The 26,482-nt window shown below is 40.6% G+C and overlaps 1 protein-coding gene across 9 annotated transcripts in view; it reads right to left on the bottom strand.

Moving 5' to 3' along the window:
• Positions 1-26,482, bottom strand: part of ZNF644 (zinc finger protein 644) — a 211,132-nt gene that overhangs the window by 49,657 nt on the left and 134,993 nt on the right. The window contains exon 9 of one of the 9 annotated variants that reach the window (XM_064588836.1): positions 17,500-21,806. The exons of the other annotated variants lie outside the window; for them this stretch is intronic. The gene's annotated coding sequence lies outside the window, so the exon portion shown is untranslated. Of the gene's footprint in view, positions 1-17,499; positions 21,807-26,482 lie in introns of those variants that run through there. 9 annotated transcript variants of the gene reach the window in all.

Raw genomic sequence — 26,482 nt, 5'->3', positions numbered from 1 at the left:
CAGTAATTTAACATAAAGATTGTTAATTGACACTAAATTTTAATAGTTCACTTTGTCTTAATGATCAGTTAAGTTTATTTTCCTTAAAACAGGCATTTCCTTAAGCTTATTTTTAAAATCTGAATTTCTTTTCAAAGCACCACACTGCCTGCCCACCCTGACTTTTATCTAAAAAAACAAATACTATGCATATTACAGTCATGAGAGATTATATGCACATTAACACTTTATTATACGTTTTCAAATATCTGAATTAGAGTTTAGGTTCAATATTTTCTTCTAAGGTAGGAGGGTTGTCATAAAATTGACTAACAAATAATAGTTACATATAGATAGCTAGTAGTTTTTCTGGAATTAAGTACATTTTCAGTGAAATAAGCCTAAACTGATGAGGTTGCTTGGTGGCAGTGAAGCTGTGCAGGGAAAGAGACAGCATTGTTGCTGCAGGTAATTTTCACCCTGAACTCAGTATGTTTGTTTTTAAAATTTGCAATACTTGTCCTATAGTTGCCAAGACTTCCATCTCTGCTATGGATATGAATGTGTAGAGGGTCTGTGGTTCGGAAGCAGCAAAGGACTATGTGTTGCAAATGGCTCCAATCTAGGGTTTAGGAAAAACTTGGATGCCTGCAGTTCTATGGCTCAGAGCCCAGCCAACATGAGCCCCAAAGGTAAGCTCTGCAGGGTCTTCTACTCCGCTGTGGACAGCAACATTCCTGGCGGAGGCCTATGCGTTAGACAGTACCCCTGGGCACAGGAGGAAAGAGTGGGAAATGTCCCGCCTGTAGTAGTAACCGCCTCATCCTCCTGGACAATGAAAGGAGCAAACATTACACATTTATTTCTCCCACATAAAATCAGTTGGTTTTTTTTTAATTTCATTTTATGAAAACAACATAGAAAAATTCAATACAAAATGGGTCTCAAACTAAAATACACAGAAATCAGGAAATTGTTTTTTGAATTGAGTGTAAATTGTTTCATATACAACACATGCCAGAATTTCCTTGTGGCAAGCAAATTCATTGAAGACTGCAGATCTGCCGTGTAATCACAATACAGTGTGGCAACTACAAGCGTGACTTCCCTTTCTTTTAGTCTTAATTGCAATACTACAGCAAATCTGGTTTCAGATCAGGCAAAATGTGATCTACCTGTAAATCCTATACAGTCTATGCCTGCCTATGTGCAACCTAGCCTACAAGATTACGTTTCTACAATTAAAGGGAAATGTTAAAAGAAAATCTTTTGATGGCGGTTTTTCGATCTTCTTCTGGCCAGAGACTTGGGTGAGCTATTTTTCTACTTCTGTCAGTGTTCCCAAGCCTCACTGGGGCCAGGAAGTTAACACAAGTTAGGTCTAAGATGCTAGTAGACTTTCTGCGTGGGACCAGCCTAAAGACCACATTTCCAATTTTCAAACTAATACCCATACATTCCTGCTGCAGTGAGAGCAGTAGGCATTCAGAAAGAGCAAAAAAATTTCTATGGACTATGGGGATGGAGTGGGTAACATATACAGAAAAGATGGAGTTTTCCCCCCACTATCCCAAGGGGGGAAAATAACAATAAAGAATCAACACTTAACCTACTACTGGTCTTATTTTCAATGTTTAGAGGGAAACCCCCCACACCAACTTCTCATTCTCAATTCTTGACTTATAGAAAACAGGTCTGAACAGCTCTACACCTATTTTCTGGAGAGCCTGAAGGCTGAAGACATTGTTTAGACAGATTCAGGCATCTTACAACTGTCAGTCCTTTGTGGAACAGGAAATTCCCAACCCTGGAAACAAAATAGAATTGGAGATTCCTGAGCAGGCAGTGGAAACCTCTACACAGAGATCCTGGAGAAGTTGTTTCCAAATTTCCCCAAGAGCTAACTGTCTACAGAACTAAGAGTGTCTGCATTTGAAAAGGGGGGACCTCTTGGGTGCTGAGTGTAAATACATGCATGGGGGTGTGGGGGGAAGCAGATCAGGGCCTGGTTGTATCTTTGGACTGTAACCTATACAGGTGGAATTAGATTGCTAAGAACACTTCCTGGGAGTTCTCTGGTGGGTCTTGGCTATCTTCAGGTACCTTCTGTATGGCTCTGGAATTTCACTTGAAGGCAGGTACTGTGCCTGGCTCTCCAAAGTCACCCTTTTCTATGCGAGAAGATAAATCTACCAGGGAGGGAGCCAGCCTTTTGATTTTTTAAGCACATGAAAAGTCCCCATCTCCTTGTAGGCCTGAAGAGAAATACAGCAGGGTTGGCATTTCCTACTTTCTGAACACACCACCCACCAACTTACTGAGGGTGCTGTAGTGAAGACGGGAAAATAGCAGGTAAAATAAAGGGAAGGGAATTTGAGAAATAAATTTTTAAAATAAAGGGATAGGAAATATGACCTTAGAAGTAGAACAAATAAGGATTATTCTAGCCTCTCCTTCTTACCCTGCTCCTTTCCTCCCCTGCCTCATGAAAATAAGCCACCAGAGTCCTTTAGAAGTCTCTAACTTTCTACTCTTAAACGGCTCCTTTTCCAAGGAGGAACAAGGTCTGTTTTCTGATGTGGGGCCTCAGATGCTCTGTTACTGCAACTTAATTTTGTCATTGCTTCTTTTCAAAGATTATTTGGAATGAATTGTTTCTTTTGTTTACTATCCAACAAACGACCTCTGCTAATCTTATATTTTATCTCCCTAACATATGGAAAAGCTATTTATTCTAGCCAATCACAATAAAGTGAAGAAAACCCCATTTTATGGAAAAATATATATCACCAGTCTGTTGATCATTAAAGATATGATTACCAGTGAAAATCCTCTGAAGGTGGCACATTTATGCTTCTAGGAACAGATGGGGACACGCATTTTCCTTGCAAATACTTCTGAAATTGCTCTACTGGTAGCAGTATAAAAATGATATACAGATGCCAGGGCCGGCATGGCCAGGATGAGCGCGCCAGATTTACACAGTAAAGCCTTCACATGCGGGCTGTCAGTTTTGATTGATCTCTACTATACCTCAGGAACTTGTTGACTAGGTAGGGAAACAGTGCAAATAATTCACTGCAGCAAGTCAGATAATTCACACAACCAATTGGTCTGCTTCACTTTCTGGCTGTGACATATGAGCCTTCCCTACAAAGATGCATCATTTTCCAGCTTGAGCAATATTCAATGTCAGGGAAGAAAAGGTATTAAAGCCACACAAAAGGAGGCAGACTATATCGTAGGACCAGAAGTTGTTTTGGTGATGGAAGCCAGATTCAGTTGTAGTCTAGGTCCTACCAGAGTGTTCAGGCCCAATTGTCATTATCATATTGATTAAAAAAAAAAAAAGTTCATCATAGTGCAATTTTAGGTTTAATGGCAACGGATCGGGAAAGAGCAAAGAATTATCCCACAAAAGCACAACATTCTTACCGCAGGGACGTTTCCCTGTTCCAGTTCGTTGATGGAGTTGATTAAGTTTAAATGAAGCAGACACTGGATAAAAGTAAGGGTATTGACCACTGGGCACTGCGATCCGTGCTTGAAAGGACCTGATACATGCAGAAAAGCAAGATTTGCTAAATGCTCTAATCTTCAATCAAATCTTACATCAATACAGACAAAGTTTGGTAATGAGAGATTCAATGAAGCATGCGGGAGAAAGAATTAATCCTCTTGGTCTAAACTGGCTTCAACTTTGAAGCTTGCTCCGAAGGAAAGACAGTTATCTAAATGCTAAATAAGAAACTTATTGTACTTTTCATGGCATGCTAATCTTTTGTCTATTTCATCTCTATTATGTGTATGCTCGTAGATTGCAGTTGTCATGGTGATTATATCAAGCCACCACGCTCAGAAGATGGTGGTGAGAAGCCAGGCACGGAGATGGAAAAGACCCCCACGCAATCCACAGTATGGGGAGGGAAAAAAAGAGGGAAGAGAAGTAGGCGGGCACCCGACGCTTCCTGGGCTCCTTCCCACCCAGGCCCCTGCCTTGCTCTGGTTTGGGCCAGTGAGGCTGGGCCTTTCAGTGCCTCGGCAGACATGGTCCCCCAAGTGAAGCTAGTAGCACTTGGTAATAATGGTAGTCAGGAGGGGATCAGGCTTCCTTCCTACCTCAAACTCCTTTCCCCATAAAGGTTCCCAGCTTTTAGTCTGGAGACTCCTCCCTTTTCTCACAGAGTCCCCTTCTCCCTAGCGCTGCAACCAGGCAGGTGGAGAGGATGATAGGAGAAGGAACACAGAAGGGCAAGGGCTCAGACAGTTGTGTCTCATTCGCTCAGCAAAGCGGTGCCTGGGGGGCAGGAAGGTGAGTGATCAGATCCTGACAGCTGGAGGAATTCCTAGGGAGAGGAGCAATGTGTAGGGAGAGGAATGCAGAGGGAGAGGAGCAACCCACAGAACCCTGGCAGGAGGTGGAAGCTATATGGTCACCTGGTCCTGGTGACCAAAGGTGGCCCTGGGCCCTTTATGTGTTTTACAAAAGTTGCCAAATTAAGATGGGATTATAACTGCTCCAGTCCTTGTCAGGGCTGAAAGGCTGGGAGCCTCAAATATGCCCCGGCAGTGCTGATGAAAAGCTTAAAAAGTAATAAAAGGGAGAAAAGAGCAGGAAAGTAACATGTATAACTCTTATTAAAGAGAAGAGCCACGGAGAGGTTGTGAACTTGAATCACTGTTTGAACTTTAATTTGTTCATTAACAGGATTTGCCCCTCACTGCGAATGTTATTACTTCCCTTTGCCGCTCAGCAACAACTCTGGGCATAATGAAAGAGTCTGGCAAAAAGTTAAATGCCTGGTAATTAATTCATTTAATTGAAAAAAGGGGAAGAGAGGGAGAAGTCCCACTGCAGGAGCAGAAGGCAAAAGGGTTGGAGGAGGGGGCAAGGCTGAAATCTGCGTGGAGGCCCTCTCCAAGGCTCGATGCCACCCACCAAGGAGGGGAGAATTGGTCTCTGATGAGGCTCTTTTGGCAAAATTAATGACAACAGCACCCTGGATACCCCTGCCCAATGCAACCCACCCCTAGTTCAAACCCCCTGGCAGTTTTCAGCCAGGAGCTGACTTTATTTATTTATTTTTAAAGATTTTATTTATTTATTTGACAGAGACACAGCAAGAGAGGGAACACAAGCAGGGGGAGTGGGAGAGGGAGAACCAGGCTTCCCGCTGAGCAGGGAGCCCAATGCGGGGCTCGATCCCAGGACCCTGGGATCCTGACCTGAGCCAAATCCAGACACTTAATGACTGAGCCACCCAGGCGCCCCCAGGAGCTACTTTAGATGATCTGTTAGGGTGGCATGGACACCAAAAATCCAAAAATAATATACATTCCAAAAACACCTCTCGTTAAAAAGTAGGGAAATGTCTTTTGCTTTCTCTCCTTCCTTCCCTTAGAACAGGTTTCTTTTATAGTCTTCGGTTTCTAAACTGGAGTGAAAAGGAGTGTCAGGAGCTGGATATAATCTGCATGTTTGCATCTTAATATTAATCAGCCTTATAACATCATACTTTCTTTCCACCCCCAAACCAACAGATAATTTAAATAAACTCAAGAGATGAGAAAAGAAATACACTCCTTGCCCCTGCTCAGAAGCAACAGGACTAAGCCAGCTTGTTTTGCCTCTAACCTCACAGGGCCTATGTTTTCCTTTGTCATTTATCCCCTTCCTGTGTTTGCCATCCACTGTGTACAATTCTCTTGGCATGTGCATCCTCCTTCCAAGGGAAGCAATCCTTGGCTTTAGTTAACTACTATGACACCCCAGACACCCCAGAGCTATTACCACCATGCTGCCCCTTGCCCCCCAAATAAGAGAACAGAAAAATTCATGAAATCAATATTAGGTCAGTTATCCTTTTCTGCTTCATATGTTTAAGGCCTACCACTGAACAGTAATAGGTGGTTGCAATTTCTTCATGTTTTAAAAAACTGGTGTCCATATAATGAGTGTGACTCCCTTTAGAAATGCAATTGTCTACCATGTATTCTCCCACTACAAAACTACAATGGGCAGAAAAAAAAAGAGAGATGAGGAGAAAATGAGAGACAATATAAATAAATCCCCTAGTATCCAAAACTATTTACAAGGTTTGTGTCTTTAATTAAATCATTTTAATGACTTAGGAAAGGACAGAATTTTCTCATCCAAATCACAATGTCACCAAATAAAGTCATCAAAATTACCATTTTGCTAGCACCATCCTCCCCATTTAACCTAATGCCACTACAATCCTAACCTCAAACTTCATACAGCTACAAATGATCTGTACTTCTGCCTTCCTGGAAACCAGTGAAAGGCACACACTCATCTTCATTAACAGGAAGGGGAAAGGAGCTCTTTTAAAGGGCTATTATTTGAGCTGAAGCAAGTTCTAAGGGTATTTAGCATTAAAGTTACTTCCCACCTTTTACAGTCCCTGAATATTGAGTGAGTTCTATTTTCCAAAGTTATGGAACTATACTAATTTTATTTTGGTCAACTGACATTAAATATTAGGAGTCTACACACAAAACAAAAGAAAACAAAACAACTCTCTAACTCCACAGTTTATAGTCCTTAGCTCCTTCTATGGAAGAAACTTTATAAAGAGACCACGTCAACCAGATCTGATCACCCTTCCACTATCCCTAATCTATATCCCTGTCACCTTACATGTACAAAGTGAGTTTCTTCCTTCCTCCAAAACAGCTTTCAGAATGCCTTGATATTAACTACCCTAAACCCCTACTTTACTGGAAAGCCCTGGATAGCTCTGATAGCCTCTAACAGCCCCAGCTCCTTAAATTGGCTTTAAGCCTCCTCCCCACTCTCCCTAACTGGACATTTCTGGTTTGTTTCCCACTAATAGCCTACACAAGGCAAGACAGCTCCTCAGACAGACAGCCCTCCAATTGTCCTCTGAAAATACCACACGGATTATCTTCATTTTATTGAACACTTGTGAGGTGTTAGGCATCATGTTAGGCATTACAAACATCATCTTATTTAATCCCTTCAACTAAATGAGATATGATTATACCCATTTTAAGGTTGTAGAAACTGAGACTAAAGAAGTTAAGACACTTGTCCAAGCAAAATCTCACAGCAGAGATAAGATTCTTATGCTTATCTATCTGGCTCAAAAGCTGGTTTACTTTCCACTCTGGCATATTCCCACCCTTGCTGTAGTGTGTGTTCTGATCACTGCTTCTCAACTGCACCATACATATCTGAATCCCACCCAGACTGTAAATCCCAGAGAGAAATTCCCACCTCTATCTTGAAATCTTTCATCATCATCCTAGTCCTTGGCGGATTATCTGCAGCACTGACATGTCATGCCTATTCTCTGCCCTGTACAGTCTTGTCAGTTTTCTTTTACTCAGTCCCTTCCAACCACAGTGTGATATCCTTGAAAATGGAAATTTCTTTATACTCCTCCCTCACTCTCCAGAGCCTAATGATATAGCTCCCATTTGCTGAGCATACACCTCAGGTACAACAATCCTAAAGTAGATACTATTATTATTGTCATTTTGCAGATAAAGAAACTGAGGCTCAAAGAGATTAAGAAACTTGCCCAAGCCACTCAGCAAGTAAGCAGCAGATGTGATATGCAAACACGGACTGTCTGAATCAAATGCCCCAATATACTATACTGGCTCAAACACACTGTGCCTCACAGAATGTGAATTTATGAAGCATCACTGTGTCGAAGATATTCAACAAGCCTCCAGAAAACATCCCTCTAACCAGTGACTTCAGACAAGGGGCACTGTTTCTTACTCTTTAGTAGGGTAGATTCTAAAACTCAGAATGAGTATATACCACCCCATAAGGTCCCAGACCATTCTCCCATCCTTGCTTGGAGCCATCGGCCCATGTTGGTGGGAGCCAATGATGCTGCCTGTATCTGTACTGGTATTTCTGTGAGATAGAGAGGCAAACTGTTCTTTCCCCAGCAGCCTCAGCAACTTTTAAATACACAGAGGAAAGTAGGAAAAAATAAAAGATATGAGTGTTAATTTTTTTTAAATGGCCTGCAAGGGACTGGGGGAAAGTTTTGCTATCTCTGCAGCAAAAATGGGTTGCTGCTGTGGGAAGAATAACAATTGCTTAAAAATGTTCACAGCTGACCAATTAAGCCAATATATGGAACTCCAGCCAGCTTCTGTGCTCCCCTAAGACATGAAGGTAGCAATGGAAATTAATGAAATCTCTAAGAAGAACTTCTGAGAGTACAAGAATCAAGGCCTGGAAGTCTGGCTACTTTTCCCCACATGTAGAGCTTGCCTTCAGTGCCAATGCTGAAGATCTGGACTTGATAGTATTAAGCTGGCAGGTTTCTTTATATCCAACAGGAAGCATTTTTATTTTATTTTTTTAAGAGTTATTTATTTTAGAGAGAGAAAGAGAGAGGGCACACACACATGAATGGGGGGAGGGGCAGAGAGAAAGGGAGAGGGAGACAGAACTCAAGCAGATTCGTGCTGAGCACAGAGCCTGAGGGGGCTTGATGGGGGGCTCAATGTGGGATTCAATCTCGTGACCCTGAGATCATGACCTGAGACGAAACCAAGAGTCAGACACTTCATCAACTGAGTTACCCAGGCGCCCCTTTAGGAAGCAATTTTTAAAGAATCTCTTGCAGGGATGCCTGGGTGGCTCAGTTGGCTAAGCATCAGACTCTTGATTTTGGCTCAGGTCATGCTCTCAGGGTCATGAGATTGAGCCCCACGTTGGGCTCCATGCTAGGTGTGGTGTCTGCTTAAGATTCTCTCTCCCCCTTTCTCCTCCCCCCTTGTGCGAATGTTTTTTCTCTCTCTCTCAAATCAAGAAATCAATCAATCTCTTGCAGAAGAGAATACTCTGACAACAGAATACTACTTTTTATGAATCTGAGAAAGGAGGAATAATGACTGTATTATTCACTCATCTCTAGTATCCATGTTAAAATTACTCTATTCTCCCAAGTTCCCAAAGGCAGGTTTCCATCTTCATTTATATTTTGGTTTAAATATCTTTACAGCTCAGGGCCTATGACCCCTACACCTTTACCTACAAAACCTGTGTAGTGGCACACAAAATCCTGTACTTGCACAGTACTTAATAAACCAGTCCTTCCATTTACTCCATCTCAGATGAGGCTCAAAACTACCTTTTGAAGTAGACCCAATGGGTATTACTACAATATATGTTTTGCCTATAAAGAAACTAAAATTTGCTTCAAGTAACACAATTGGCACATGGTTAACCTGGTCCCCACTCCTGGCCCAGGATTCTTTCTACCACATGATACTTCCCAATACTCAGGGCAATTTCCCACCTTTTCTATATTCTGGGTCCACATGTAAACTTTGTAAATCTAAAACCAAGAGCCTCTCTATGAAAGCGATGGACTTCAAACCATACCAACCACACTTAGTTCTATTACAACTACCTAGGGCCATACTAAGAGCCCCCTACTCCAATCCAGAAGCTATAAACACTATAGACAAAAATTTAGTAGACTCAAAGAAATATTTGGATGGTTCTTAAATCTATAGAAGATGAGCAGACATGATAGTTAGACTATCCATTTCAAAAAAAAAGAAAAAGGTTAACCTCATGTCACCTGTTTTTCCACAACTGTCATATCGATTGAGAGTATACTAGGTACCTAATACTCCCTTGTACTTATAAAATTTAGGAGCTGTTCTGTCTACCTAATGGACAAACAATCCAGGGTGTACCCAGAAAATATCTGGAATTGGATCTGTCCACCTTGTTCACTGACCTTTTAGTTGGTTATGTAACCCTGGTATCCAGGACCCAGCAGGTCCCTTTCCCCAATTTCTGGGCAATATCTAAGCTCATTAAAGCAGACAAGACTCAAATTTCCAGGCCTTATAAATGGCTGCAATAAGGACATTCTTTTTGTGTCAGCTCAAGCTTGGTTAATCTCCATATCCAATCTAACTCTGGGGTGAAAGAGAAGAATACATTTGTTGCTTTGGGACTGTTTCCCTATTTCTTTAACTGATGGCTGACCTTCCTTATATAAGTGCACCAGCATTTGCAACATTCAGTTTAAGCAGGAAGGCCCTTTCATCTTTGTCCCCTGGCCTTGATCTCTCATCATTATGGTCTGGATGCCTGCTAATCACTAATGATCCCATGGCCCTTTATATAATACTGAGGTATTAGACCAGAACTGATATAAAAATTCCTACTCAGCTAATTACATTCTTTCTGCTTTTCTTGGTTCTCCATATAGTCTCAGCTGGAGTTGAATCTGAACTATTCCCTCAGATTTTAAATCGTTTGCTGGTGGTTTTTGGAAAGCACTTATAAACTCTTCCCTCAAATGAATTCAACTAATTATAATTCAAAAACCCCATGAACTACCTCTTACCCTCTCTCTCTCTCTCTCTTTTCCTTGTCTTTCTATTCCCTTTCCCTATTCTGGTCTTGAATATCATAAGAGTTTAAATTCACTGGGTGAGGAGTTTCATGATTCTGTATTTTGATAGTATATTGTTAACTTATAGCAGTATATAGTGGCTCTATGACACATCTACTTTGGGGTCTATGTTCACAACCAACTACTAAAAATGACAAGTGTTTCGACCCAAAGGTTACATTTAACCTACAGTCTAAGGATCACTGAATTTTTTGTTAATGGTAAATGCCTTGCTCACAAAATAGAATACAGGTGAAGTTTGGTTTCTTAACTGAGTATAATTCTTTTATATTTCAAGGAATGTGGAGCACAAATTCTGTAGAACTATATAGAGCAATCCTGATTTTAGCTTATGACATCTTGAATTTTTCCTACCCATTTCCATATTCTAGAACTTAAGAGCTTTTGTAATCATAGCAGCAAAACTGAACTCTCATAAAATCCAGATCAACCAAATTCTCGACAACACAACTTTCTGAATATGACTGTATACAATGTACATTAACGGACAATCAAAGAGAATGTATAGCTCCACTGGAATAAGAGTAGCTGCCAAAGGACAGCTGTAGTAGTCATTAAGACTGGAGTTTTACAGAATGTTTACCTGACTTCCATACCTGAGATAAACTGATCATTTCACACACCCAGCACTTGTGCTAAAAGCATATGGTCTCTCATTAAAGCTAGCAGATGATTTTCTTTCACAACAAAGGTATAAACACAACTAGTTTCCTCACTTTTCCAGTTATTCCAGTTTTACAAGATGTTTGGTTTCATAAATAGAGCCTTCTCACTGACTTACTATGGACTATTTGGTAGGACACAGCATCTTTGTTCCTCAGTTTATATAGAATAGGAATAAAACAAAACCCTCCTCCTTCCTAGGAGGACTTCTGTGAGTATATTGATAAATACCTACAAAATGATAAATGCTACTACCTTTCAGCATTTTGAAAGATGTCAACCAAACAAAATATTTTTGGTGTGTGAATTAAAATGCCTCTTACTGATGGTCTCAGATGTTTCCTTGTAAGATAGCGTGTCAAGAACTGGCTTATACATTATCCGTCCTCCAGAACGCACTGACATCGCACTTCATAATAGCTTGGTATGATGATTGCTGTCAAAATCGCCTGCATGGAAACATCCGTGCCCTAGATTGACATAATGTATTAGCGTGACAAAGGACTAAACAACTAAGGACACCGCGCGAAGCCCGACTTTGAGCACTTGGGATAGAGGGGTATGTTACGTGTCAGCTGAAGGGCCTCAACCTTTCTTACGCTTCAACTTAGGAGGAGAATGGAAGTTGCCTGGGGGTCTCGTGGGCGAGGCGGGGAGACCAGAAAGGCAAGCGCCTGCGACAGAAGTAGGAAAAACTTTTTTTTTCCGAATTCGAATCCCAGCCAGGGCTAGGCCTTTGGGTCTCCCTTCTCCATGACCACCACACAACGGCACACACTTTGCTGGGAAATGAAAACAAGACGAGGGTCTGGGGGAGCGACCGGCTCCAGACCCGGCTGAGGGGTGGACAGGGTCCCGTCACCTAGGCTTTCGGGCCGCCGCTCTCGCCGCGTCCCCCAGGGCGCGACCCGCCGCCCTCGCGACCTGGACAACTGGAGATCGGGGCACGGCCTCGCGTCGCCAGCAGGCCCGACGCGCCCTCTCCGCGGGTTTGCGGTGGGCAAGACTCCCCTCCCACGCCACCCCGAGCCTGGGTCTGTCGCAAGCCCTCCTCCCCAACTGCGGCGTGAGAAGCAGAGCTACCCGAGCCGCGGGCCCCAACTGCGCACCAAGCCCCCAACGGGGCCGCGGCGACTCCAAGCCTCGCTAATCCCGCTCCCGGAGCTCAGCGAGCCGCGCTACCGCCTCTACCCCCACCCCCGCCCGGGGAAGCCCCGCTGAGAGGAAGCGACGAGCCGGAGGTGAGCCCCTGCGCACGTGAGCATTCCCGCCCCAAGCAGGGCCCTCTGCCCGGCGGGCACTCTCACCTCAGATGAACAGGCGCTGCCACCTGCGGGAGGAGGACAGCGGGCGGGGAATACTCACACTGGGTCGGGCCGCGCAGGGACCTCGTCGGGAAGGACGCACGGGTTCGAGAGCGGAACCTTAGCAGCCTGCGGCCGCACCGCCTTCTCAGAAGGGAGGCCTCTACCGTCCGGCCTCGGATCTGCAGCTGCCGCGCGCGCGCACGCGCGCGCGCGCCCCAGGCAGCGCCGACCCCGCCCCGCCAGCCTCCTACTTCTCTGTCGGCTCCCACCCCTCCTCTCAGCCCGCGGGTGCAATCGGCGCTCTCCCGGAGACATACGCGAAGCGACATGGAACGCCTTCCACTAAAATGAGCTGTGATATCCTTTTGATGGCTATAATTTATTCCAAATCGTCCTTGGACTGAAACGATCAATTAGCAGCCCGAAACGCACTGTGAAGTAAATTGTCACACCCTCTATTACAGGATGGTTATCATATATTTATAAGGTGTGTTTTCTGCAATCAGAACCAACAAGGTGTTGAGCGATCAGTCATAAACGCACTTCTTCAAAAGAGCGGGAGAGAAGCTCTAGCATTGTGTGGCGAGGAAGAAAATCTTATGACAGTTATTACCTCTCCCACCCTCTGCCCACGTGATATTTCCTCTTGGCATCTAGGAAGTGCAGTGAGGCGAGAGCCCTGCACCAACTCTCCAGGCCACTCGTGTGACCCCTGTGAACAAAAGAGAGACAGCCAAGAGGAGTGGTTTCCTTAGAGGTCAGGCATAAAGATCACTCACTCACTCTCCGTCTCTGTTTTTACCCTCATCCAGGAGAACAGTATCTTACTCTTCCTTCTAAGCTTCTAGCTGAATGTATGCATTCTATACTTAATCTTAAGTGCCTTTTCTTTCTCTGTTATTTAGATGTTATGTACTGTAGAGATTATGCCATGGTGATATAAAGTTTACCCACAGAGAGAACTCTGCATTCTGAATTGGAATCTCTGCCAGAACGCACAAACTCTGAGAAAGTCGTAAGAAATTCTCAGTCTGGTAGACTGTCCTGACCAAGCTATGGAAGCATTGTTATTTTCCTTATAGTCATCCTTAATGACTATACATGGAAATACATCCAGAACTTCTGAGTTTCCTATAACAAGCTATCATCATATTATCATCCACCAACCACCTATCAATCATTTTTTAGAAGGATTCTGGTTTGTATTGTTTTTCCTTTTGCCTGAAAACCCTAACTCTAAAGCCCAACCTACTCATTATTGTGAGAAAAATTTAGCAGCCAGAAGTATGCCTCTGTGGGCAATAAAGTGACATCTGTGAAGAGTGAGTCACAAGATGGAGTAAGATACAGAGTTTACACCACATTCTTCTTAGGTTAACTACCCTCATGATTTCTGAATGGCCAGGCTTGCCTGCAATGCCAGCCTCTGAAGAATGGACAGAAATCTGGTTGGGCATTTGAGCTGTAAAGGCAGCTGTTGCCATTGGGCTTCCCCCAGCATAAGTGGAGCACCATGTTCCTCTCTTAGAAAGCAAAGGAGCCAGGGACCCTTGCCTCACTTGTTAGTAAAGAGCATAGTAAAGAGCCAGACCCAGCACCTTTACCTTGTAGCTTCTAAAGTTAGTGATTTAATTTGCATTTAACAGCTAATATTTATTGAGCACTTACTCTGTGCCAGGCATTGTGCTTTAAATTATATGCATTACCTTATTTAATCCTATCAACAAACTTATGGGGGAAGTTTCCTCATTTTGCCAATAAGAAAACTGAGATTTGGCAAAATTAAGTAACTTCTCCAAGGGCATACTCCTATTAAGTGATGATCTCAAACCCAGGTCAGTCTCCAGTGCCCATGGTTTTTACCCCAATAACATAATACCTCAAAAATTTAAGATTTTGTCTTAAGATTTTCCTCCAAAAAGATTTTAGAGGAGCTAATGACACAATGACAGTGGTGAATTCTGGAAGAAGAATGAAAGAACAGCTGCTTGCAAAGGAAAGACACAACAGATACATATACCCTCACCAGGTAGGTTACCCCTTTTCTGTTCTATCCTTCCTACATCCCATGATTTCTTTTTCAGAGTTATCACCTGCCATCTGGTGTGTAGCCAAAGAGACCTTTCCCGAGGTCAGTGAGGACTGCTAGGCTTGGGATGGGGGTGGGGGATAGGAGAGATGAACAGACCCCAGAGAAATCACAGCACCCTGGGGAAGAGACTTAAGTGGGAGCCAGAATTGGCCAGAGGCCCTTGTCCCAGACCCCCAGCTCTGAGAATGAAATGTTGCCTCCTGATGGACTTTAAATTACCAACATCGCTAAACTCTCCCTTAATAGACTTGTAAAGATCTGCTTGCTACCTTTTTCCCCCTTCATGTAGAATTTGTAATCAAGAGCCCAATTTTGTCATTTGGAAATACTAATTATCTAATCACGCCATGCTGCATAACGTACTTGTCTGCCCAATTAGCTAGGACAATTATTAAAATTCAGAGGCCTAATTATGTCTCAATTTAATGCTGGCAAACTTGCATACAGAGCAGTAATTAAAATCCTCTCTTTCCCTCTGCCTTTAGGGCAGGGGATGATTAGGCCCTGTCAGGGGGTGTACTGAACCAAACCAGTGAAGCGTATTGTGCAACATGACCCTGCATTGTTAAGTGTGTCAACATATTAACCTGAATTCCCTTCAGCCCCCACATAATCACATTTGGTGGAGGAATAAAGGAGCTAAAACATGAAGCATTTTATTAAAAAAACATAAATTCTTTTTAATTAATGCTATGAGAGTTCTGATGAATTTCATGCTTCCGAGTGCTGGAAGACATAAGACTGGTTCATCTAATTACTAGCAAATTTGCTCTTGTTAAAACTACTTTTTTTTACTCATTTAAAGAAAATGATTTTTTTTTTTTTGGTGGTGTAATAAAAAAAGAAGAAAAGCCTGGCTATTTGGCTTCCAGTAATACAGTTGATTACCAGTTTTGTTTGATGATAGAACACAAGTGAATGTTGACTTCCAAAAGAATCAAACCCAAGACTGGAGGCATTAAAAAAAGCCTAGAATTTAATACTTGAAAGATGTTAATAAAAGTGAAACATTAAAAATCATAATATTGAAACAAATTCAAAATATTTATCTTTTGAGCTTAAAAGTTTGATGTGTGAAATAAAACCAGCATGAGGAGACCAGAGCACTGCACAAATTCCCATTGCTTCAGAAGTCCCTCAGCGTGCAGGAACCCAGACAGTTTTGTCTACTCTGCTAGCATCTCAATCCTCTTCTCTATGAACTAAGGAGAGCCACCAAACCCAGTAAGGCTTCAGAGCTGTCTTCTAAATTTTGGCTTTCACTCATGATGGAATATGTGATACATTATTCATGTATTCAACTAAAAAAAGAAAGCATTCTATCTAAACCAAAAATGAATTGTTCTGGAGAAAGAAGGACTTCTTTCCATTGCTTCTAAACTTCTTGCTGCATGGATAGTTTCTAGAGAGCAAGAGACGCACGAACACACATATACACGGTCACTTGGTTGGACAGAGATTACTCTCAATTGATTTCATTTTGAATCTCATGACAACCTTGTGACACAGTAGGTAAGGCAAGCCAGTTGCCATTTTATTAATTTGGGGCATTTAAAATACTTACTGAAGCTGACTACTCTACACCCCACTTCCATTTAATTATAGGTAGGGCAAGTAGAACTCAGTTCCCCTTGCTTGCTGTTCATTGCATCAGATGGAGTGGCTGTGAATGAGACACCAATGAGGGATTCTTGGTTTAGTAAAATATCTCAAGTTGCGATCAAAGGATAGATAGTATTATAAATAATGATGGAGTCTATATATCAACTCTGGAGGACCTTCTGTCCTTCGATCAATACTTACAACAGGTTTAGTCATATCTGTTTATATTTGGTGCCTTTGCCCGTTTATGTCCTCCTTTAAGTTTTTATATTCTCCAAGATATGTATGATTACATCTGAGTTGGTGGTAGTAAAAGCAGTGTTCCTTCCTCCTACTCTTACTCTGGGTACAATATGGGAAAGAAGATGGTGTTTAGGGACAACTCTGGCTGGTACAGGCCCTCTTACTAACAAAGACAGTGACCACAGGATAGTCTTTACAGGAGATGGTTGGCTGGAGGTAGGACAGGCCCTTTGGCGTTTGTGCTCTAAAACCAGGGGGTAGCTCCTCCCCCAGGCTTCCCGCAGAGTGTGCCCCATGTCTTGAAAATGGCGTTGCTCTGAGTCTCTTTGGATGGCAAACTGAAGTGCAAATCTGTGTTCTGACTTGTTCCTGTGGCTGTCAGCATGTTTTCCTCTTGTCAGCAGCAATTGACTGGTCAGGCTCACCCCTGTACAGCAATTGTAACAGCTCATTGACAGGCTAGTGACCCAGCTGGACCTGATAATGGAAAACTATTGATTTTTGTAGGCTCCACGAATCTAAAATGAACGACCGATGTAATGTCATCAATTGTCTCGGACTCTGATAACCCAAGGGAAAGTTTCAGGGATTGCTTGTATTTCCTGACAATAGTGTTTCAAAATCTCACTAGGAATATGTAAGAAGAACCCCATTTCTTGGGTGTTTTCCTTAAATGACCCCAATTAGATAGGGCTTCGATACCTAGCCTCGCATGTTAAATAAAGTGGGAGTTAGCATTACCAAATTAGCCAAACTGGAACCTGATAGACCATCTAGACAAGATATTTGAGGAGAGGCACTTTGGAAAGGAAATGTTTCAAATGTTTATTATAAAACAAGCTCACAGAAAAGAAAGAAAAAGGTTGGGATTAAACCAAAATATATTGGCTTTCAAAGATCTTAATAGATGAAATTAGGATACAACTTTTAGACTGCTTCTGCTTACCTGAGTTGATTTGTTTGGTAGAAAGAAAGGCTTGAAAATAATGCAGACGTGCCTTGGGTGTGTGTTGGGAGAAGTCACTATTTAGTTTGTTTTTAAAACCCTCTTCTCCTTAGTTGATCATTTCAAAATTCTCAAACATCACTCAGTGTATTCTTCAGAAACAAGAGCTTTCTTTCCGAGCTAAATTAGCAATGGGTTAGAGCTAATTTTGCCCACTAGACAGTCCAGAGGACTCTGTGCTGAGTTATGGATAGAATGTCTGGTAATGTCCTCTGCTGAAGGGAACTTTCTTTAAAAGAAGAAGAAGAAGAGGAAGAAGAGGAAGAAGAGGAAGAAGAAAGAAGAAAGAAGAAAGAAGAAGAAGAAGAAAGAAGGAAGGTTATTGATCGTGGCTGCCAACTCGATACATTTAGTTCACAATTCACTTGTGGTGAGAACATAATCATCTTATTGTCCTGATGAAATTCAGACATTCTTAGAAGACAGTTCTGAGGGCTAGATGAAATCATAGAGTACAGAAGTAACCGGGGTGCTTCCTCACCCATTTACTCATAGAGGCGAGAGAGAGAGAGAGAGAATGAGAGAGAGAGAGAGAGAAGCTTCAGTGAGGAGCTGGAAAGAACAGACCCCAGAGGTGACAAGTCCAAGTGTGGCTGGGCTCCTAGTCACAGGATGCTGCAATCTTCACACTCTCCTGTAATGGTCCCTTTATGGCCTTTGATTAGCTTCATCCCTTATAACACTACTTTTCTGGTTTCCTAGAGCTATCAAAATCAACATTGCTAACTGTTTGGCTGCCCATTAGTAAAGATACATGAGGTTAAGACCTGAAAGAAATTAAGCTAGACAAAAAAAAAAAAAAAAAAAAAAATCCACTGGCATTTGGACTTCACTAAATATAAAACACTTGGTGCAGAGAACACAGGATTTGTCTAATTCTGTGACATGTTCTTATGGCCCAGCCAAGGTATCAGCCCCTAAAGGTCAGAGGCTAGGTCTTACATGTTTTGGGGTTCTTCAGAGTGGCTGTCACAAGGTCTTACATGTCACAGACACAATAGCCACTGAAAAAAGAGGCAAAAAGCTACTTTTTAGTATAGAAGGATGAAGGTCAGCATTTTCCAGGCTATAATAGATTTAGGAGAAATCAGTGGTGCCTGTCCATGTGCCTGTCTGCAGGTTCGTGCCAGTCTGTGAAGAAGTTTCACGTGTCTCTGGTAAATATATGAACAAAACTAAATAAGTGCAATTTTATATATCAAAACTAAATCTTTTAGAAATTCTAAAATTATATCTTTATGTGGTGTTGAACACTGTTTCTTTTCACAAATAATTATGATTGTAGGTGAAAGATGCTTTTAATTCATATCCTCACTTGACAAGGCAAAATAAAAGTGGGCAAAATCATTCATTGGTCCCAGTAGCTTAAAAATTACACTTCTGTGAAAGCCAAAGGGATAAGTGAATCAAATAACTTATTCATATACCTTACTAAAATTAAAACAATTACAGGATTATGACTGTCAATAAATAGAAGTGTTTGTGACTAAGACACATAGCACTGGGGCACCTGGGTGCCTCAGTCAGTTGAGTGTCTGCCTTCTGCTCAGGTCATGATCCCAGGGTCCTGGGGCAGCTCCCCATAGCATCGCATCAGGCTCCCTGCTCAGCGCGAAGTCTGCTTCTCCCTCTTCCTCTGGCGCCCCTCCCCCCACCGCTCATGCTCTCTCACTCTCTCTCAAATAAATAAAATCTTAAAAAAAAAAAAAAGACACACAGCACTAATTGTGATATAAGTGGACCACACTGGACTAAGATCAAGTCATTTGGGGCTTCTGTTAGTTTCTCTTCTATTTTCTTTTTCTTTTCCTTTTTTTTTTTTTTTAAAGATTTTATTTATTTATTTGAGACAGAATGAGAGAGAGAGAGAGCATGTGAGAGGGGGGAGGGTCAGAGGGAGAAGCAGGCTCCCTGCCGAGCAGGAAGCCCGATGCGGGACTCGATCCAGGGACTCCAGGATCATGACCTGAGCCGAAGGCAGTCGCTTAACCAACTGAGCCACCCAGGCGCCCCTCTCTTCTATTTTCTATCTTTACAAACAAGTTATGGATTTTTAAACCCAAATCTGTGATTTGATTGAAATGCCAAAAAATATGATCTTAGTCATCATAATTTTAACTTCAAGATAATCTTTTCTGACAACATGATTCTTACCTCCAGCTCTATGCAATGTCAGGTCTGTTGCAAGCAGCAGCTCCACAGAAATGATGCCATTTGGAGGAGAAAATAATTTTGTTTCTTTGTTTTTTAATTTGATTTATAAAGTACATATTTAAATCCATACTACGTGCTTTGCTGTGCTTTATAACTTGTACTGTAGATTTAAATGTATTAAGCATCTTCCCTCCAATAATCAATCGTAACATTAAGAATAATAAAGGATTAATAACTCTGGGTCCACTATCACCTCTATTTTAACCTCTGCCTCTTATCTTTCAGAATGCTTTAGGTTGCAAATAAAAGTCATTCCACAAAACAGAAGGGCAAAAATCTCATGGTCCCTCCATTTGTGACAACATGGATGAAACTTGAGGGCATTATACTACGTAAAATAAGTCAGACAGAGAAAGACAAACATTATATGATCTCACTTGTATATGAAACTAAAAAACCAAACTCATAGAAACAGAGAGCAGATTGGTGGTTGCCAGAGGTGGGGGGTCAGAAGTGGGGAAAATAGGTGAAGGTAGTCAAAAGGTATAAACTCTGGGGATGTAATATCTAGCTAACAATACTTAATTGTGTATTTGAGTGTTGCTCAGAGAATAAATTTAAAAGTTCTCATCACAAGAAAGGAATGTTTTGAAACCATGTGATAGATGTTAACCTAACATATTGTGGCAATAATTTTGCAATATAACAACATAATAAATCATTATATTGTATATCTTAAACTAATATAATGTTATATGTCAGTTATATCTCAATAAAATGGCAGGGGAGGGGAATCTTGTGGTTCCCGGGTTGACTGATTTAATATCTCAGTAATATCATCAAGGACCCAGGTTTTTTTTTCTATATTTCTCTTCAGCCATGTCAGCATGTTGGCTTCTCCTTTTATGTCTTTCCTTCATGGTGGCAATATGGCCACGTAGTTCCATGTGTCACATACAGATAATGTTCAGCATCAGTAAAAGGAAACATTCCTCTATTGTATCCTTTTTAAGGCCTGATGAACACCTTCCCAAAAGTCTGACTTTACCTCAAGCCTCTTCCAGAGTAGTGTCACAGGCCTAGTGGGGCAAGAGGAATAGACTTATCATGACTGGATTATTAACTAGTCTTTATCCATCCTCTGGGAATAGAGAAGGGCACAGCTTCCCCTAAAGGATACCAAGCCTGAAAATAAATTAGCTGGAAAAAACGTAAGTTTCTCATAACAAGGAAGAGAACAGGATACATAAACTTAGAAAAACTATTTTGATGACATTCCATCTTAGAATCTAGCCATCATGTAAGAAGTTCAAATACTCTGAGGACACCATACTAAAGGAAGCCTAAGCTTAAAGAAGGCACCAGACAAGCAAGTGAATGAGACCTTCTTGGACCTTCCGGGTCTGTTCAAGTGGATGCAGCCAAGTCAATAATCTAAGACAAAGGAGCAGAACTGCTCAACCAATCCCTGCCGAAACTCTTGACCCAAAGAATCTTGAGATGAAATGGTTGTTATTTTAAGCCTCTAAGATTTGGAGTAGCAATAGATAACTAGAACATCCCATAAGATGACACAATTCAAATATAAAGGGGCTAATAGGTTGTAATTAAAAGATGAAAATGAATATACCATGAAAACAGTAAGCATATGAAAACTGGGATTACTACATTAATATCAGACCAAAATAGACTTCAAGACAAGGAGTCTTACCAGAGATAATGAATAATAACTTATAATAATAAAACAGCCAATTAATCAGAAAGACATTACAATTAATGAGTATATGTATCTAAATCAGCTTCAAAATACATTAAGTAAAAGCTGACAGAAATAAGGAAATAGATAATTCAGAATTATAATTAAAGATTATAATGCCCCCCAACAACTAGACGCCCCCAGATCACTAAGAATATAGAAGAACTGAACAACACAATCAACCACCTTGACATAATTGACATTTATAGAATGCTATGCCAAACAACTGCAGAATACACGTTATTTTCAAGGATACATAAAATGTTCACCAAGATAGACCATATGCCAGGCAATAAAATATGTCTCAATAAATTTGAATAGACTGAAATCATACAAAGTATGTTTTCTGACCACAAAAGATGAAATTAGAAGGGCACCTGGGTGGCTCAGTTGTTAAGTCTGCCTTCAGCTCAGGTCATGATCTCAGAGTCCTGGGATCAAGCCCCACATCGGGCTCTCTGCTCTGAGGGAAGCCTGCTTCTCCCTCTCCCACTCTCCCTGGTTGTGTTCTCTCTCTTGCTGTCTCTCTCTCTGTCAGATAAATAAATAAAATCTTAAAAAAAAAAAAAAAAAAAACGAAATTAGAAATCAATGACAATGGGAGATATTTCAAAAAGCCCCCAAATGTTTGGAAATTAAATAACACACTTCTACTAACCCATGGTCAAAGAAGAAATCAAAAGGAAAATTAGAAAATATTTTGAACTGGATGATAATGAAAATAAGGGTTTAAAATCAATTATCTAAGTTTCTCCTTTAGGAAAGTGGGAAAAGATGAGCAAATTAAATCTAGGGTAAGTAGTTTTATTTAGGAAATACTAAAGAAAATGACAAAAGCAGAAATCAATAACAGAAAAATAAAATAGAGAAAATTAACAAAGCCAACATTTGGCTCTTTGAAAAAAATTCATTGATAAAACTCTAGCTAAGCTGACCAAGAAAAAAGAAAAAACACAAATTTAAGATATCAGGAATGAAATAGGGAATATCACTGCAGATCCCATAAATATCAAAAGGATAGTAAGGACGTATTATGAACAACCATTAAGACTTTGTATTTAACAACATAAATGAAATGGAAAAATTTCTTTAAAAAGCTTATCAAAACTGATGTGCAATAAAATAGAAAATTTGAATATCTTATATCTATCCAAGAAGTTGAATTATTACAAAAATGGTGTCACTGATGAATTCCATCATATCTTAAAAATAATGATATCAATCTTTTTTTTTTAAGATTTTATTTATTTGTTTTGACAGAGAGACAGAGAAACAGCGCGAGAGGGAACACAAAGAGGGGGAGTAGGAGAGGGAGAAGCAGGCTTCCTGCTGAGCAAAGAGCCCTATCGTGGGGCTCAATCCCAGGACCCGGGGACCATGACCTGAGCTGAAGGCAGACAGTTAACGACTGAGCCACCCAGGCGCCCCTAATGATATCAATCTTAAAATAGAGGAGAAATCATTTCCAAATTCCTTTTATAAGACCAACATAACTGATGCCAAAACTTTAAAAGACATTAGATATAAAGTTACAAACTAGATACCCCTTATGAACACAGATAAAAAACTCATTAACAAAATATTAACAAATTAAATCCAGAAATAGATAGAAAGGATGCATATTATCACCAAGCAAAATTTATCCCAGGAATTCAAAGTTAGCCTGTCATTTGAAAATCAATGTAATTCAGCACATTAACAAAATAAATGAGAAAAAAAAAAACATTTAAACATCTCAATATATACAGAAAAAGCATTTGATAAAATTTAACCCACATTCATACTAAAAATTTTCAGCAAACTAACTATAGCAACTATTGTGATATAAGAAATATATATTTTGGTTTTCACCCACGGTTCTTGGCACAGAATCTTTGCAACACTTGTAATTTCTTAAGTGATAAGAGCATAAGGGCATCTTTTGTTACATATTTAATTTTTGTTCCCAGTTCCTCAAATAGCTCCAGAGCATAAAGGTGAAATGAGTGTATTTTGTTATTCAAAATACTTTTGACCACATCTGAGTTTATGTTAATGAGGCAATTTTTGGAAAGTCCTTAGATAACCACTGGATGAGGGCTGGTTGCCAGGGAACCAACCATGTGTTTAGAGGGTTGGAACTTTCAATCTCCCACACCTATCCCCACCCCCCACCTCCAGGGAGGGAAGAGGGTCTGGAGTTTAAATCATTCACCAATGGCCAATGCATTCAATCAATCATGCCTACATAATGAAGCCTCCATAAAAATTCCAAAGCATGGGGGATTGGGAGTATGTGTGTGTGGAGGGGGATTGGAGACCTCTACAAAATTCACCAGGTTGGTGAACACATGGAGGTACTGAGAGGGCAGTGTACCCAGAGAGAGCATGGAAGCTTTACACCTCTTCCCCCATACCTTTCCTTATGCATTTTTTTCCATCTGACTAATCCTGAGCTGTATCCTTTTATAATAAATGGGTAATGTAGTAAGTTTCCTGAGTTCTGTGAGCCATTTCAGTGAATTATCAAACCTGAGCAGAGGGTTGATGGGAGCTCCAATTTATAGCTGGTCAGTCAGATGCACAGATGATAACCTTGTACTTAGTAACTGACATCTGAAGTAGGGGCAGATAGTAAACAGTGTCAGAATTGAGTTAAGTTATAGGACACCCAGCTGGTATCTGAAGAATCAGAGAATTGCTAAGTGTAAGGAAAAATCCATACACATATTTGGTAATTAGAATTGTCAGAAGTGAAGTAATGAGAGTATTCTGTGGATAAACAGAACACAGAAGTATTTTTCCGGTAGAGTATCTACGAAAAATAGCTAACATCATACAAAATGGTAGTATGTTGAATACTTTCTTTGGAAGATTGGGAATAAGGCCACAATGCCCACTCTTCTTATAACATGGCTCTGGAGTTCCTAAGAGGGCAATACAACAAGGGGGAGAAAAGCATAAAGATTTGAAAGAAAGGAATATAAATAGCTTTGTCATCTCTATTTGTAGATGAATTTAATTGATTACTAAGTTAACAAGTACAATGGTTAGTTTTATGGGTCAACTTGGCTGGGAAATGGTATTCAGATATTTAGTCCAACATTATTCTGGATGTTTCTGTAAGGGTATTTTTGGGTAAAATTAACATTTAAATCAGTGGATGTTGAGGGGCAGCTGGCTGGCTCAGTTGGTAGAGCATGCAACTCTTGATCTCAGGGTCCTGAGTTCAAGTCCCACATTGGGTATAGAGCCTACTTCAAAAAATAATAAATAAATAAATTGGTGTATGTTGAGATTGCCCTCCATAATGTGGGTGGGCCTCATCCAAGCAGTTGAAGACCTGAATAGACCAAAAGACTGATCTTCCCCAAACAAGAAGGAATTCTGCCAGAAGATGGTCTTCAGACCTGACGTGCAACATTAGCTCTTCCCTGGGTCTTTATCCTGGTGGTCCAACTTGCAGATTTTGGACTTGCCAGCCTCCATAATCATGTGAGCCAATTTCTTAAAATGAATTTCTCTATATATATGTACACCTGATTGATTCTGTTTCTCTGGAGAACACTATTACAACTAAATAGAAAGATACAAGTTCAAAATATAAAAATCAATTGTACAGTTGACCCTTAAATAACATGGGTTTGAACTGTGTGGGTCCAGTTATATGCAGTACTATAAATGTATTTTCTCTTCCTTATGATTTTCTTAGTAACATTTTATTTTCTTTAACTTTCTTTATTGTAAAAAAAAGTATATAATGCATATAATATACAAAATATATGTTAATTGACTGTTTATGTTATTGGCACAGCTTCTAGTCAACAGTAGGCTATTAGTAGTTAAATTTTGGGGGAGTCATTGACCCTAACCCTTGCATTGTTCAAGGGTCAACTGTATTTCCTTTGTTTCTATATACTAGCAGAAAACAATTAGAAAATGAAATATTTAAAAATTCCATTTATAATAGCATCAAATAACATAAAATTTAGTAACTGAGTAATAAATTTAACAAAATGTATGTGAGCACTCTGTCTACATTGAAAACTAGTAAACACTGCTAAAACAAATTAAATAAGGCCTGGATAAATAAGGAGGCATTTCACATTTATGAACTGGTAGACTCAATGCTCTTAAGGTGTCAATTCTCCCAAAATTGATCTATAGATTCAATATAATCCCAATCATAATGCCAGATTTTTAAAATAGAAATTGATTCCTTGATTCTAAAAGTTATATGAAAATGCAAAGGACCTACAGTGTCTAAAACAATCTTGAAAAAGAGCAATACTGGAAGACTTAAATTATCTGACTTTATGACTTACTACATATAAAGCTACATTAATAAAGGACAGTATAGTATTGTTATAAGCATAGACAATTAAACTGAAGAGAGTCTTAAAAATAGAGTCATATATAAGGTCATTTGATTTTTGGGGCACCTGGGTGGCTCAGTTGGTTAAGCGACTGCCTTCGGCTCAGGTCATGATCCTGGAGTCCCAGGATCGAGTCCCGCATCGGGCTCCCTGCTCGGCAGGGAGTCTGCTTCTCCCTCTGACCCTCCTCCCTCTCATGCTCTCTGTCTCTCATTCTCTCTCTCTCATAAATAAATAAAATCTTTAAAAAAAAAAAAAGGTCATTTGATTTTCAAAGAAGGTCACAAGGTAATTCAATTGATAAAAATAGTCTTTTCAATAATTTAGTTCCTTGGAGGAAAAGTTGATTTCAGAGCAGGGGCAAGAATAGTAAAAGGGGCTCATAGTGGGCTAGAGTTTCAATGTGTTCCATGGGACAGGTGATTATTGTCCTTCTCCTGGCTGTGTTCCACTCTGCCTCCCGGGGCAGTAAAGCACTTCTGCTCTTTTCCCCAAGTTTCACAGAGCCTCTTGGGAAGAGAGCCCTGGGTGAGGGGTAAGTCTTTCTCCACAGGGCGCCCAGGCATGAGTTGTGAAGTGTTGTGAGGAACCAAGATAAACCTGCTCATCTCCTAAACTCTGCAGCTCTCAGGAAGCAGGGGCTGGACCAACATCTTTACATTATCCAAGGAGGTAATTCTTTAGTAGCTAACAAAGGAGACAGGAAGACTGACTTCTAATCTCAGTTTTGCCATTAAATGTTATCTTAAGGCCACAGTGATGCAGCCCAATCCAATTCCAAATGCTTTGAGAAGAATGTGCATCATTATGGAAAGCTTTTGTTTGAGAGGCAGAGGGCACTTACACCTCAGAACACATAGGAATACTCTTTAAA

The sequence above is a fragment of the Mirounga angustirostris genome, unplaced genomic scaffold (assembly GCF_029215605.1).
Source record: "Mirounga angustirostris isolate CCGP_5_RB_7025 unplaced genomic scaffold, mMirAng1.0.hap1 SCAF_4, whole genome shotgun sequence".
In the NCBI taxonomy this organism is placed as follows: Eukaryota; Metazoa; Chordata; class Mammalia; order Carnivora; family Phocidae; genus Mirounga; species Mirounga angustirostris.
This window is presented reverse-complemented; position numbering and strand designations above follow the sequence as displayed.